This window comes from Eucalyptus grandis, chromosome 11 (assembly GCF_016545825.1).
Source record: "Eucalyptus grandis isolate ANBG69807.140 chromosome 11, ASM1654582v1, whole genome shotgun sequence".
Lineage (NCBI taxonomy): Eukaryota > Viridiplantae > Streptophyta > Magnoliopsida > Myrtales > Myrtaceae > Eucalyptus > Eucalyptus grandis.
In genome coordinates, this window is record NC_052622.1 from 5687813 (window position 1) to 5700874 (window position 13062).

The window sequence follows — 13062 nt, forward strand, 5'->3', positions numbered from 1 at the left end:
CCTCCTTTAAATACATGCATCATTCGAGAGTGCAAGTGGCTTTTTAGGCTCATGGCATGATGTGTAGCATAGTGTAATTCGCCTCGTCAACTCTTGCTTCAGAGGGCATGAGTATTCTTTTGATAGGAATTGTATGTTTAGAAGATCATATTGCTACCACTGATAAAACACATTGCCGGCAACAACTGACAGTTAAGGTGTGCATTGTAGTCGAACAGCTTTAGATTACATGCAGCCATTTGCTGAGGGTAAACTAGTAACGAGTACTTGTTGCTTTCCCCCGCTCTGACAAGTCCAAATGCTGTAATAGTAGAAGCCTTGCAGAGGAACAATATGGAGCTAAGATGTACAGCAGGAACGATGCCCCATTTGACAGAAAACATTTTCCTCACCAAAAAGTAGATGCAATACTTGCGGTTGCTTGATCATTGCATGAACCCCTCCAGGATCATGCCTCTCGGTTTTAAACCAGTGTTTGCCCACGAAGGCTGCTCTTGTTTCTTCTCATCGCCAATTTCCTAAATTTATACACTCTGAAGCAGTTTGGGAAATGCTGTAGCAACTTATGGCATGAACTCGCATAGTTGAAGATAAAGCACAAGAAATTGCCACATCCGAAAATGTAGACTAACTAAAAGTCAGTCATTGGCCCCCAAAAAAAAAAACAGTCAGAGCCATTACGAGCAAATTTTCCAAAACAAAAATCATACAGAATATTCGGCCAATGAATGAATTATGGGGCATCAGGACTGCATGTTGGGAACGCCCAGAATAGAAGAGGATAGAACAGAACATAAATATGCAGTGTCCGAAAACAGCACTCCAAAAAAATCCAAAGGGCAAAGCGTGACTGTTTTCGATTCCATAAATCATCATTTGAGGTCTTCTGCTTGGTCTCTCGACAGTAGGAGTGCCAAATCTATATAAATTTCAGGACATAATATTTACATTGTTGGGCTTGCTAGGGAAATAATAGAATCCCAGTTCAAGTAACATAAAAAGAAAGGAGAATAAAAAACGGAGATTTAATTTACACAATGAATGAGACAATTTAAGAAGCATTGTGGCCGGTAGTCATTGTATGAGCATGTTTAGTCCGTAAAATGGTGGAACCGGTTTGCATCCCTTACGACCATATATCTTCCGTTTGCCATGGAGATATTGATCGCAGAATGACAATCTCCGCAAAATTTGGAGATTTTTAAACACCCCAACAGATTTCGGACTGGAGTACTTGTAAGGCCAAAAACAACAGCAATTTTTCCCGCTGTGCTGGAGCAAATATTGTTCCTTTTGTCCCTCTTCCACATCATTAAAGAACAAATTCAAAACATTACCCGTTTTCTTTATTTGACTAGCCAATCGGTCCAGTTCGTGATAGATCACCCACATAGAACTTGTGAACATTAATCTTCACTCGAATCAAGCTACAACCAGCTTCTTTTCAATATAAACTTCATAGAATCGTTCCATCTAGGACCTTCCTTTTTCCATTTTGATAAGAGTTATTTCTGGCGTAGGTGAGTAGTGTTTACTTTGTAAAACGGATACATGTATATTTTCTCTAAAAATGAATTTATAAGTTGAAACCAGCAGTTCTTGATATCGACAAATCATATGCCGACAGTGGCCTGTTAAGTAGCAAGATCGCATGTTACAGTTAGCTTCTAAATTGAATAGCCCTTAATCACATTATGAGGAAGGAAAATTCTCGATGTCTATCACCTTCCCTCACCATTTTTGTCTTTGCTTTCTTGCCAATTTGTTTATCCAGTTGAAGGAGGATGCAAGAGAGTTAAACCGTATGAACTACAAGGACACAACATTAACCTAAGAGCTAGAATAACACAATCTCGAAAATAAGTCCCTCCTAACATAATCTGGAATATAACAAGTATACAACCTTTTCGGGAAAAGTGCCAAAAAAGTCCTAAACCTTTTGCCTTTGTGCCGATTTAGTCCTAAACGTTTTTTTAGTGCCGATTCAGTCCTAAACATTTTTAAGGTGTGCCAATTCAGTCCTTTCCGGCCAATTTTGGCCAGATTTTGCTGACTGGATGTCGGCCGGTTGACGTGGCCTAATCGGCGCGACATGGACAATTTTTAATAATTTTTAATAATTTTTTAATTTTTTAATTTTAATTTTTTTCTTTTTATTTTTTTTTTTTTCTTTTTGTCTTTTTCCTCCGGCCGGTCGCCGAGGTCCGGTGATCGGGCGAGGCCACCGCCGGCAAGGCCGAGGCCGACCTCGCCGGATCGGCGAGGCAAGCCTCGCCGGCCCTCGCCGGCCATGGGCGACGCGAGCCTCGCCGGATCGGGCCATGGGCGAGGCTCGCCCTCACCGGATCTGGCGAGGCGAGCCTCACCCATGGCCGGCGAGGCTCGACCTCGCCGAGATCCGGCGGGCGAGCCTCGCCCATGGCCGCCTCGCCGAGATCAGGCCATGGGCAAGGCTCGCCTCGTCGAGATCCGACGAGGGCGAACCTCCCGACCTCGCCCATGGCCGGCGGGCCGACGAGGCTCGACCTCGCGGATGGTCGGCCTCGCCCTCACCGACAAGTGGCCTCGGCGGTCGCCGAGCCTCGGCGACCAGCCGGAGGAAAAAGACAAAAATATAAAATATAAAATATAAAATATAAATATATAAATATATAAAATATAAAATATAAAATATTAAAATATTAAAATATTATTAAAAATTGTCCATGTCGGCCGACGGCGTCCGATAAGCAAAATCCAGCCAAAAGGACTGAATTGGCACAACTTAAAAAGGTTTAGGACTGAATCGGCACCAGAAAAAGGTTTAGGACTAAATCGGCACAAAGGCAAAAGGTTTAGGACTTTTTTTGGCACTTTTCCCCAACCTTTTCCAATCAAACTAAGGATGGTTCTCTAAACATTATTGCTATCTCCAAATGGATGGAAATTGTAGGATCATTTAATGAAGTTGAGAATGTTTCTAGTTCCATCTTGGCTTTGTCATTGTTCACCGGCTCATCTAGTGGGTAAATAAGCGGTTTAGGAGGCATTTGAAGTTTACTAATATCTCCTTCAAGCATTTTTGGGAATTTGCTCATTGAAGGCCAATGGTCAAGGTTAACTTTATACACCGAAGTCCAACTATTGTCATCTATTATTTTCCTAATGTAAGTATTCAGTTCCTCTTGCCACCCCAAGAACGATCTCACATATTTTCATGTAATCAAGAAACTTGTCACCTTCCTCAGTGAAGATATGCTTATCCAAGAATCCATTTGACATGAGATCATGCACAAGAACCTATTTTGAGCCTTCAAAGCAAAAATCAATGAGTTACACTGCATGTCGCAACCTACCCCTTGGGGAAGGGGATAGGTTTATGAGTATTGCCAAAAGAACGGACTTAAAGCCCATGATTAGGCACGGGCTCTCCTAAGCCCATACTTCGCATGACATTGGGGTGCTCGTAAGAATTTCACAATAAGGAGCCGCCACTATGGGGTCGACTAAAAACAAAGTGAGGCATGTGAGTGTACCTCACTTCCTACGCAACTAGAGAATCTAAGGTTGGAGACTTGATTACACTAATTAATCAATTAGTGTCATTTCGATACCTAATCTTGTTAATTTAATATATATATATATATATATATATATATATATATTAATCGAGGTAATTTGGATTAACTTTAGACTAACCTGCTAATATGTAAGGTGATCATGTGAGTACGCAATCATTAAAATAACAATTAGCAACCAAGGAAAGTGTTCAATAAATTGCATGGGAGAGCAAAGAATTAATACTATAGAGAAGACCAATGCTAATCCTAACTAGAGTACAGAGAAACCAAACTTAATGTATCAATATTATGCATTCAAAGGCATTTGTCCCTAAGGACAATTGAAATCCTTAGTCAAACTTAAGCATAATTCTAAATTGAAATACTTTAATTTTTCTAGGAGAAAATAGCCCAAGAGATTAATTTTAACATTTTTGAAGATTTTTTTATAATATTTTTATAATTCTTTTGGATTTTTCGGTTTTTTTATGAAAAAAAATGAATTTTCGAATTTCCCAAAAAAACTAGATTTTACAATTTCTTAAAACTTTTTTAAAAAATCGATTTTTTAATGTTTTCTGAATTTTCGAATTTTCGGAGGAGTTTTTGAATTTTTCTTATTTTTCGAATAATTTTTATAATTTTTATTTTTAAAAATATCATTTTTAATTTTAATAATTATTTTATCTTTTTCTCTTCTCTTTTTTTCCTTCTTCTTCTTCGGTCGGTAGTTGGCCACAAGTGAGATTGAGCTCACCGGCGTCGAGCAAAGCTCGATCTCACCGATCCGGCGAGGCCAAGGCCCCACCCGACACCGGCGAGCTCGAACCTCACCGGATCCGGCAAGTCTCAAGCCTCGCCGGTCGTCGGCGTCGGGTGGGCCTCGACCTCACCAAATCTGGTGAGATCGAGCCTCCTCGACACCGGCGAGCTCGAGTCTCACCAGATCCGTGAGTCTTGAGCCTCACTAGCCATTGGTAAGACTCGAGCTTGCCGGCGTCGGGCGAGGCTCGATCTCGCCGATCTAACGAAGCCGAGGCCCCGCCTAACGCCGGTGAGCTCGAGCCTCGCCAGTCGTTGGCAATGTCGAGAGATATGGTGAGGCTTAGCCGTTGGCGACCTTCGAGGGAGCAGCGAAGGCGAGCCTCAGAGGCAAGCGGCAAAGGTGACTCGAAGGCAAGCCGCAATGGCGAGTGGCGGAGGCGGCTCGGAGGCAAGCGGCAAAAGTGAAGGTCGAAGGGCTGTCCATGTTTTTTAGGTTTTAAAAATGAGTTGAAAATGGGTCAAAACGTGTGACCCACTTTCGACCCATATAAAACAAAACTTAAAATGGGTCGAATGTGAGTTATGGCCCATTACAACTTCATAACCCACATTCGACCAATCTGTGAAAAATATGGATGCAAATGGGTCCGCAACCCATTTTGCCACCTCTACCAACACCTAACCCACCTTGCAAAAGCTGCCAATGGCATACGACCAATTGGAGAGGCTTGAAAATGATTTGGTAGATTGGAGAAGCAACATGCGCAAAAATGTAAGACCTCATTATTCGGCCATCATCACCACCGCTGTGAAGGTTGATTGGCCCTCGCGATTGCTCTACTAGGATTGACCGACCCTCACCTGCTCGTGGTAATGACTAGCAGCCGAAACCTATGGTTGAGCGAGTCTTTCCGTCCCGGGGCGCACCTTCAATGCCTCCCTAGCCATCTCTCCCGGTTTCCCTTTTTCCTTCTTTCCCCTTAGCAAGTTAATTGCAACTTTAAGCAAATCAAGAACATTCGGTACCCATGCTTTTGACGGGAACAAAGCCATTCCTCTTAACTATTGACAAGCTAAATTTGTCGAATAAAAAAAAAAGTGTTGTAAAATATGGCGTTGCGAATATATAACAGATAAGAGATTAAGAAGAGAAAGCAAGTGAACACCAGAAATACTAGAAAAAACAAGAGGAGAGAGTATTATTTCTAGTATTTCATTGTTTCTGTTGTGATTGTTGTTGTTATGTATTGTACATCAAAACTAAACTCCTATTTATAGGAGAATAAGAATGTATTTATCATTAATATCAATATATTGAATGATACATGTACTGGATAAGGGAGATAAACATTCATTATAAAGGAAATGTACTTAAAATGTATGATACAAATGTACCATAATAAGTACATTAAATAAGATGAATATAATAAATATTCATTCATGTATTTCATAACACTCCCCCTTGAATATTCATTGTATTCATTATAAATGTGCATCGAAAGATACTGCCTCGTTAAAAACCTTAAGCCGGAAAAAACCCAGTTTGAAAAAGACCGGACAAAAGGGAAAAATAGTGCAGAGCACAAATGTTATGATCTATTCATTTTATGGATGCATTAATTGACTCGTTAAAAACTTTAAGCCGAAAAAACCCTTTGGGAAAAAACCGGACAAAAAGAAAAAAAAAAGTGCAATGCATATATAACCATTGCTAAGGCTAATCAATCTTGCATGTTATGAACTCGCCGCATATCAATTCTGCAATGTATAGTTCATAATATCTCCCCCTCAATTGAGCCATGTAGCCACTGCTGGGGCTAATCAATCTTGCATCTTGTGAACTCGCCGTATACCAATGTCATATACTAATTTCTCAAAAGTTGATGTTGGCATTGATTTGGTAAAAAGATCTACAATATTATTTATGGATTGAATTTGTTTAACATCAATTTGTCGACTTTCTTGGAGTTCATGAGTATAGAAAAATTTCGGCAAGATATACTTGGTCCTATCACCTTTGATATATCATTCCCTAACTTATGCAACACAAGCATCATTATCTTCATAAATTATAGTGGAAGATTTTGTAACCAGTATTAGACAACAAGAATTATGAATATGCGTTATAACGGATCTTAACAAAACACACTCTCTTTCAGCTTGATATAAAGCTTGATATAAAGCAATAATCTCAAAGTGGTTAGAAGATGTAGCTACTAGCGATTGTTTCGTAGAACGCCAAGAAATAGCAGTACCGTTATAACAAAATAAATACCCGATTTGAGAGCGAACCTTATGTGGATTAGATTTATATCCAGCATCAACATATCCAACTAAACTAGAGTTAGTGGAATCCTTGGAATAATATAATCCCAAATCTATAGTTCCTCGGAGATAACAAAAAATATATTTAACTCCATTCCAGTGTCTTCGAGTTGGCTCAAAACTAAAACGTGCCAATAAATTAACCACAAAAGTTATATCTGGTCTCGTACATTGTACCAAGTACATCAAACCCCAATTGCATTGAGATATGGTACTTTAGGACTAAGTATCTCTTCATTTGATTCTCTAGGACGAAATAGGTCCTTTTTGGGATCTAGAGACCTTACAACCATAGGGTGCTCAATGGGTAAGCTTTGTCCATATTGAAGCGTTTAAGCAATTTTTCAACATATACTGATTGATGGACGATTATTCAATTTGCTTTATGCTCAAGCTCTAGACCAAGACAAAATTTGGTTTTACCCAAATCTTTAACTTCAAACTCCATTTTCAAATACTAAGCAATTTTAACTAACTCTTATGGAATTCTAATTAAATTTATACCGTCGACATAAACTGATATAATAGCAAATATGGTTTTTGATTTCTTAATAAACACGCATGAGCAGATAGGATTATTCTTGTACCTTTCCTTAATTAGGTACTCACTTAGGCGTTTATACCACATGCGACCAGATTGCTTTAAACCATACAAGGATCTTTGCAATTTTATTGAGAATAAATTGTGGGGAGTGCATGCTTCAAGCATTTTGAATCCCTCGGGAATTTTCATATAAATATTAGAGTCTAATTAGCCATATAAATATGCCGTCATAACGTCCGTAAGACGCATTTCCAATCTTTCAAAGATTGCTAGGCTAATAAGAAAACGAAATATAATCATATCCATCACATGTGAATATGTCTTACTATAACCAATCCCAGGTTTCTGAGAGTATCCTTGCGCAATGAGTCGAGCTTTATACCTGACAACCTCGTTTTTCTCATTTCATTTTCGGATAAATACTCATTTATATCCAATGGGCTTTTACATTATCGGTGATACGAGTTACAGGTCCAAAAACCTATCGTTTAGTTAGGGAAGCTAATTCAGTTTTAATTGCTTTCTCCCACTTAGGCCAATCTTGCCTTTGAAGACATTCAATAATAGATTGTGACTCACAATCATCAACCATTTTTTTATGAGCAACTGATAATGCAAAAGTATCATCAAAGATGATTTCATTTCAATCCCAAATTTCATTACAATATGTAATGGAATTCTCAGTATTCCCGGGGCTAGTGTTCCTTTCATGGGTTTGCGTCTCTTTAAGGACAATAAGCTCTTTGGGAGCAAGCACAGTACCAAGCTCTTTTGGAGCAGATTCCTGATTCTTTCCCCTTCGTTTTCAAGGAGTAATATCTTTTAATCCTATCGTTCTACCACGCTTCAAGTGTGCAAGATTTTGATCCATTTTAGCTTGTCCTTCGAGAACAGCTATCCTACCTGAAGCATTTGCAACTGGAATATAAGACTTTGTTACCTTAATAGCATCATTAAATGCGTCAGGAAGTCTATTGGCCATAGCCTGTAAATGGATTATGTGTTGCACCACATTTTCACATTCAAGAGTCTTTAGGTCTAATTAAGATAAATTTTTCTCATTCCATGAGAAAACCTTAACTAGTTTTTGTTTTATAGTCATTAAAGTTGTAGGTATTCCAATTAATGGAAACCTAGTCTCATCGAAATGATAATCTACAGATCTGGCAGTAAAAAGATTACTAGTAGTTGGTTTCAAGAACCTAATAATAAACGGTGAATTAAACCCAACATAAATGCCCAAACAACGTTGAGGACCCATTTTCGTCCTTTTTGGCGGTGCTACAGGCACTGTACTACACAACCAAAAGTGCGTAGATGTGAAATATCTAATTCATAATCAAGAACCATTTGAATGGGAGATTGTAAAATACTAACAGTTGAGCGTAATCTTATTAGAGTAGCCGCATGCAAAACTGCATGACCCAATGTTGTATCGTTGAGATTCGTTCTTAATAATAAAGTTTATACAATGATTTAGATATGTTTAATCAAGGATTCTACCAATTCATTTTGAATATAAACATATGCAACCGGGTGCTCAACCTCGATTCCGAGTGAAACACAATATCTATCAAATGTGCAAATGCGACATTGCGTGTAAATAATAGGCAAACATTGGACCATCTACAGGATATGTCCACTAGTACCATAAAATATCGAAATGGTCCACTTGATTGTTGTATTGGTCCACAACTATCACCATAAATTCTTTGCAAGAATAAAGGAGATTCGAGATTAACCTTTGTTATAGAAAGTTTGATAATGAGATTTCATTTTGAGCAAACCTCACAATTATAATCTTTGGACAACAATACATTTATATCATTTAAAAGGTGTCATTTTGTATTTTGAATTATCCTACGCATCATTAAAGCACCAGGATGACCAAGGCGATTATGCCACAGTCCAAACTGATCAGGGCTTACCAATCTCTAAGATGTGGTGGCGTAGGTTTCAACAGCCTTAATCATGACACAATACAAACCCATATAAGAAGTTTCTAGCTTCTCGTGGATGGTCTTCAGGCTCATCTTATAAGAGAAAATGACAATATATTCATTATCTTGCTCATAAATAGTCTCAATATGATACTCATTATGGCATACATCTTTGAAACTGAGCAGATTCCTTTTTGATTTAATGCTTAAAAATGCATTCTTAATATGCAGGATTTTGCCATTTGGCAAAATAATTGTGGCATTCCCAAAATCATTAATAATCAGAATAGGATCTGATATTGTATAGATTTGTGCCTTATGTAATGTCATACTCGAAAAAAAAGTTTCTACTACGAAATATAGTATGTGTTGTTATACTATCAAGCAAACAAATATCTTCATTTTTCTCGGTATTTTCCATTTGCATTTATATTGGCAATTTCAGGTGTCAAGTATTATAAAATTTGCATATAATCATTGCAAAATCAAATCCTTAAATTAATTAAAAGGATTTCCAAATATCCACCGCTACTTCAGGAGCAGAATGATACTTTTAGATTTGAAATTTGGTTTTAGGCTAAGAAAAACAAAAATGAAGAATTGATAGAAGAAGATGAAGTATAAGTTAATTAATAAAAAGAATACCCACCTTACAAAAATTACGTACTCAATCGGTAAATCCTCGTGCATGCAAAAATTCCTTACTCGGTCGGTAGATCTTCGTGCTGATAATGTGTTATAAAATATTGCGTTGCGAATATATAATAAAGAAAATATTAAGAAGAGAAAGCAAGTGAACACCAGAAATACTAGAGAAAGCAAGAGGAGAGAGTATTATTTCTAGTATCTCACTGTTGTGTTTCTATTGTGATTGTTGTTGTCCTGTATTGTACATCAAACCTAAACTCCTATTTATAGGAGAATAAGAATGTACTTATCATTACTATCAATGTATCGAATGATACATGTACTGGATAAGGAAAATGATCATTTATTATATAAGGAGATGTACTTAGAATGTATGATACAAATATATCATAATAATTACATTAGATAATATGAATATTTTATGTATTTCATTCATTCATATATTTCATAACAAAAAGAACAACAAAACATTCCCATCACGTAATGATGAAGAAATCGCGCATTGATTGATCTTCTTTTTCTCCATGCACGAATGAAACGCAAAATAAGCGGATTGACCATGTAATTCGTGAACCTTAACATGATTTCAACATTTGTTAATTCCTGTTTTTTGCAGAAGAATTGCCCCATGGTCATGGCAGTCTACTTACGTTTCCTGTTTCCTGAGCGTCGTGCTCTTGATGTGGAGTGAGCGTCGTGCTCTTGATGTGGAGTAATAAGTCACCCCGTCTTCTTTCCACCGTCCGATATCAAAGCTCTCTCCTTCCCCCGAAAGCCTCTCCCCACTCGCCCCTCGACCGCCGCCTAATCACCCCACCACCACGGCGGCGACCTCCCTGGAGCAATCTCCCACCTCGACCTCATGTCCCGTGATGGGTCCTGTCCCAGCCTCCTCACCTTCTCTCTCCTCCTCAAGTCCTACATTCACTCCTGAGTGTTCACGCTCAAGAGGTGCGTCCATCACACGTTGTGGCTTGCTCCTAGCTCGGGCTTCGACTCGGTGGTTCTCAACTCGCTCGTCAATCTCTACTCAAAATCCAATGATCGGGCCAAGGCGAAGGGGATATTTGTTATTTATGGACGCGGGTAGTAAAAGGGACTTGGTTTCTTGCCAATAATTACATGGGAGTTTGAAGCGGTCGATACTTTCCTTCATATGCTTGAAGATGGTTTATATTTTCCCTAACGGTTATTGTTTCCCGGTGGTTATCGGGGCTCGTTCGGTTTCGGAGAATGCATCGATTGGCGATACAATTTTCAGGTTTATAATCAAGAGTGGCTACGTTTATTCTGATGTGGAGTTTGGGACACCTAGAGTGTCATAACTTGGCATGGAGGGACACTTAAGTGCCATAACATTGAATAGGTACACTTAAGTGCCAATATCGGAGTAAAATGGAACACTTAAGTGCCAATTCAACCAAAAACCGGCCAAAATGTAGACATGGCATTTTCCGGCGACATGCTTAACCGACGTGGCAATTTATTAAAAAAAAAAACACATATGGAGAAGGAAAACGGCGTCGCCTCATCCACTGTGCCTTTGGCCAAACTAAACAACGTCTTTTTTCCTTATTGCTAAACGACTTCATTTTGCTTATTTGGATTTTAACCATTCATCCATTGGTTTACACCAAATTTGACGTCCTCTCCATCACCGTTCACAGGTTGCTGTTCGCAAGTCATCGCTCGCCGTCGTCACTCACCGTCGTCGTTTTGCTCAGGTTTTTTCTCTTCTTCCTCTCTCCTATGGTGAAATTAGGACTCTGACTCGTTTATTATGGCTCGGACTTGAAATTTGGGAGTCGGCTGGGAAAGCTTAGGCTTGGATGGTATTGATGTGAGATTTATGGCTTAGATGTGGTACTACAATCCTATTTGGGGGTTCGAATTGACAATTTAGGATCAGCCTCGAAATAAAGGCTCGGTGTAGGGCTCGACGTCACCTCATCCACTGTGATGTGTGATTTAGGGCTCTGATGTTGAATTGTGATGTGCGAAAGTAATTTGTAGTGATCGGATGTGAAATGTGTGATGGTGATTGGTGATTGTTAGAGTTCAAAGTATTGGACCTTGGACATGTTCGAATCGAATCTCTTGTTGTCGTGGGAATGGGGACTTCTGGGTTTTTTTTAATAAATTGCATTGTTGATGACCCATGCTGAGGGAACTCTTCATATTTTAAAGGAATGCGACGACATAATCAAAATAGTTGTCGGGTCCCATCTCTATATGTTATTGTCCTGAGGCCTCTTTTCAAGCTGCAACTGTCGTCTGACATATGCATCTTCCCTCTTTCTTCTTTTCTTTAATAAAGAGTATAGGGACCTCCACTTGCAATTGTCAGTCCTTTATGAATGTGGTCCTAAAAGTTAATCGATATTTGTCCTCTTTTGTTGCAGAAATAGCTCATGATAAAGACTATGTTGTTGTCATCGTTTACTACGGTGGGGATTTTGTAATTGGGGAAGATGAGTGGGAGTATGAGAGTGGAAATGAGGGTACTATCTTTGTAGATATAAAGAAGGCATCTTATATTGGATTTGTTAGGGATATAGTGACATTTTTGCCTTATAGAGTACAAAAGTTACTATATTGTGTTCCTGGGAAAGGCTTGAGAGATGATTTGAGAGTTTTGAAAGATGATAATGGTTTTAGGGATATCTTATATCATTATCTTCATGACGAAGAGGCGAAAGTATTTGTGAAAACAATAGTGATAGTGAGGACAAAGATAATGACAGAGATAGCACCCAAGTAGGAGAAGGAGGAGATGGTATTCAAGCTAGTATTGAGGTTAGGGATGAAGCAGGGCATGATGAACAAGACGGGGAGGAGAGGGACGCATATGCTGTTCACCAGAGCGATTGTGACATAGATCACTGAATTAGATTGGGAAATAGTTGAATCCAATGATGGTGATGATGACAATGATGATGAAGGGTTGGCTGCTGAAGCTGAAAATTTATTAATCTTAAGTGACAACGACGATGAGGAGCTTACACAGTCAAGGAAAAAACAAAAGGACTTTTTGTAAAATAGATTTGCAACTTTGCAAGTAGCTAATGAAGTTCCAAACAAAGACGAAGGCCTTGCGGATGTTGGTGTTGCTGGCCAGGAGACAGATTATGAAGAAAGCATCGACACCGCTACTTCCTAGGATGAACTTAAAGAAGATCAACGAGCTGTGCGTAGAAGGAAAAGTAAGTTTCCTTCCTATGATCCATCCGTTGCCTCTCCTACTTTATCAGTATGTATGAAATTCTATGATACAATACAATTTAGGGAAGCTATACTAAAG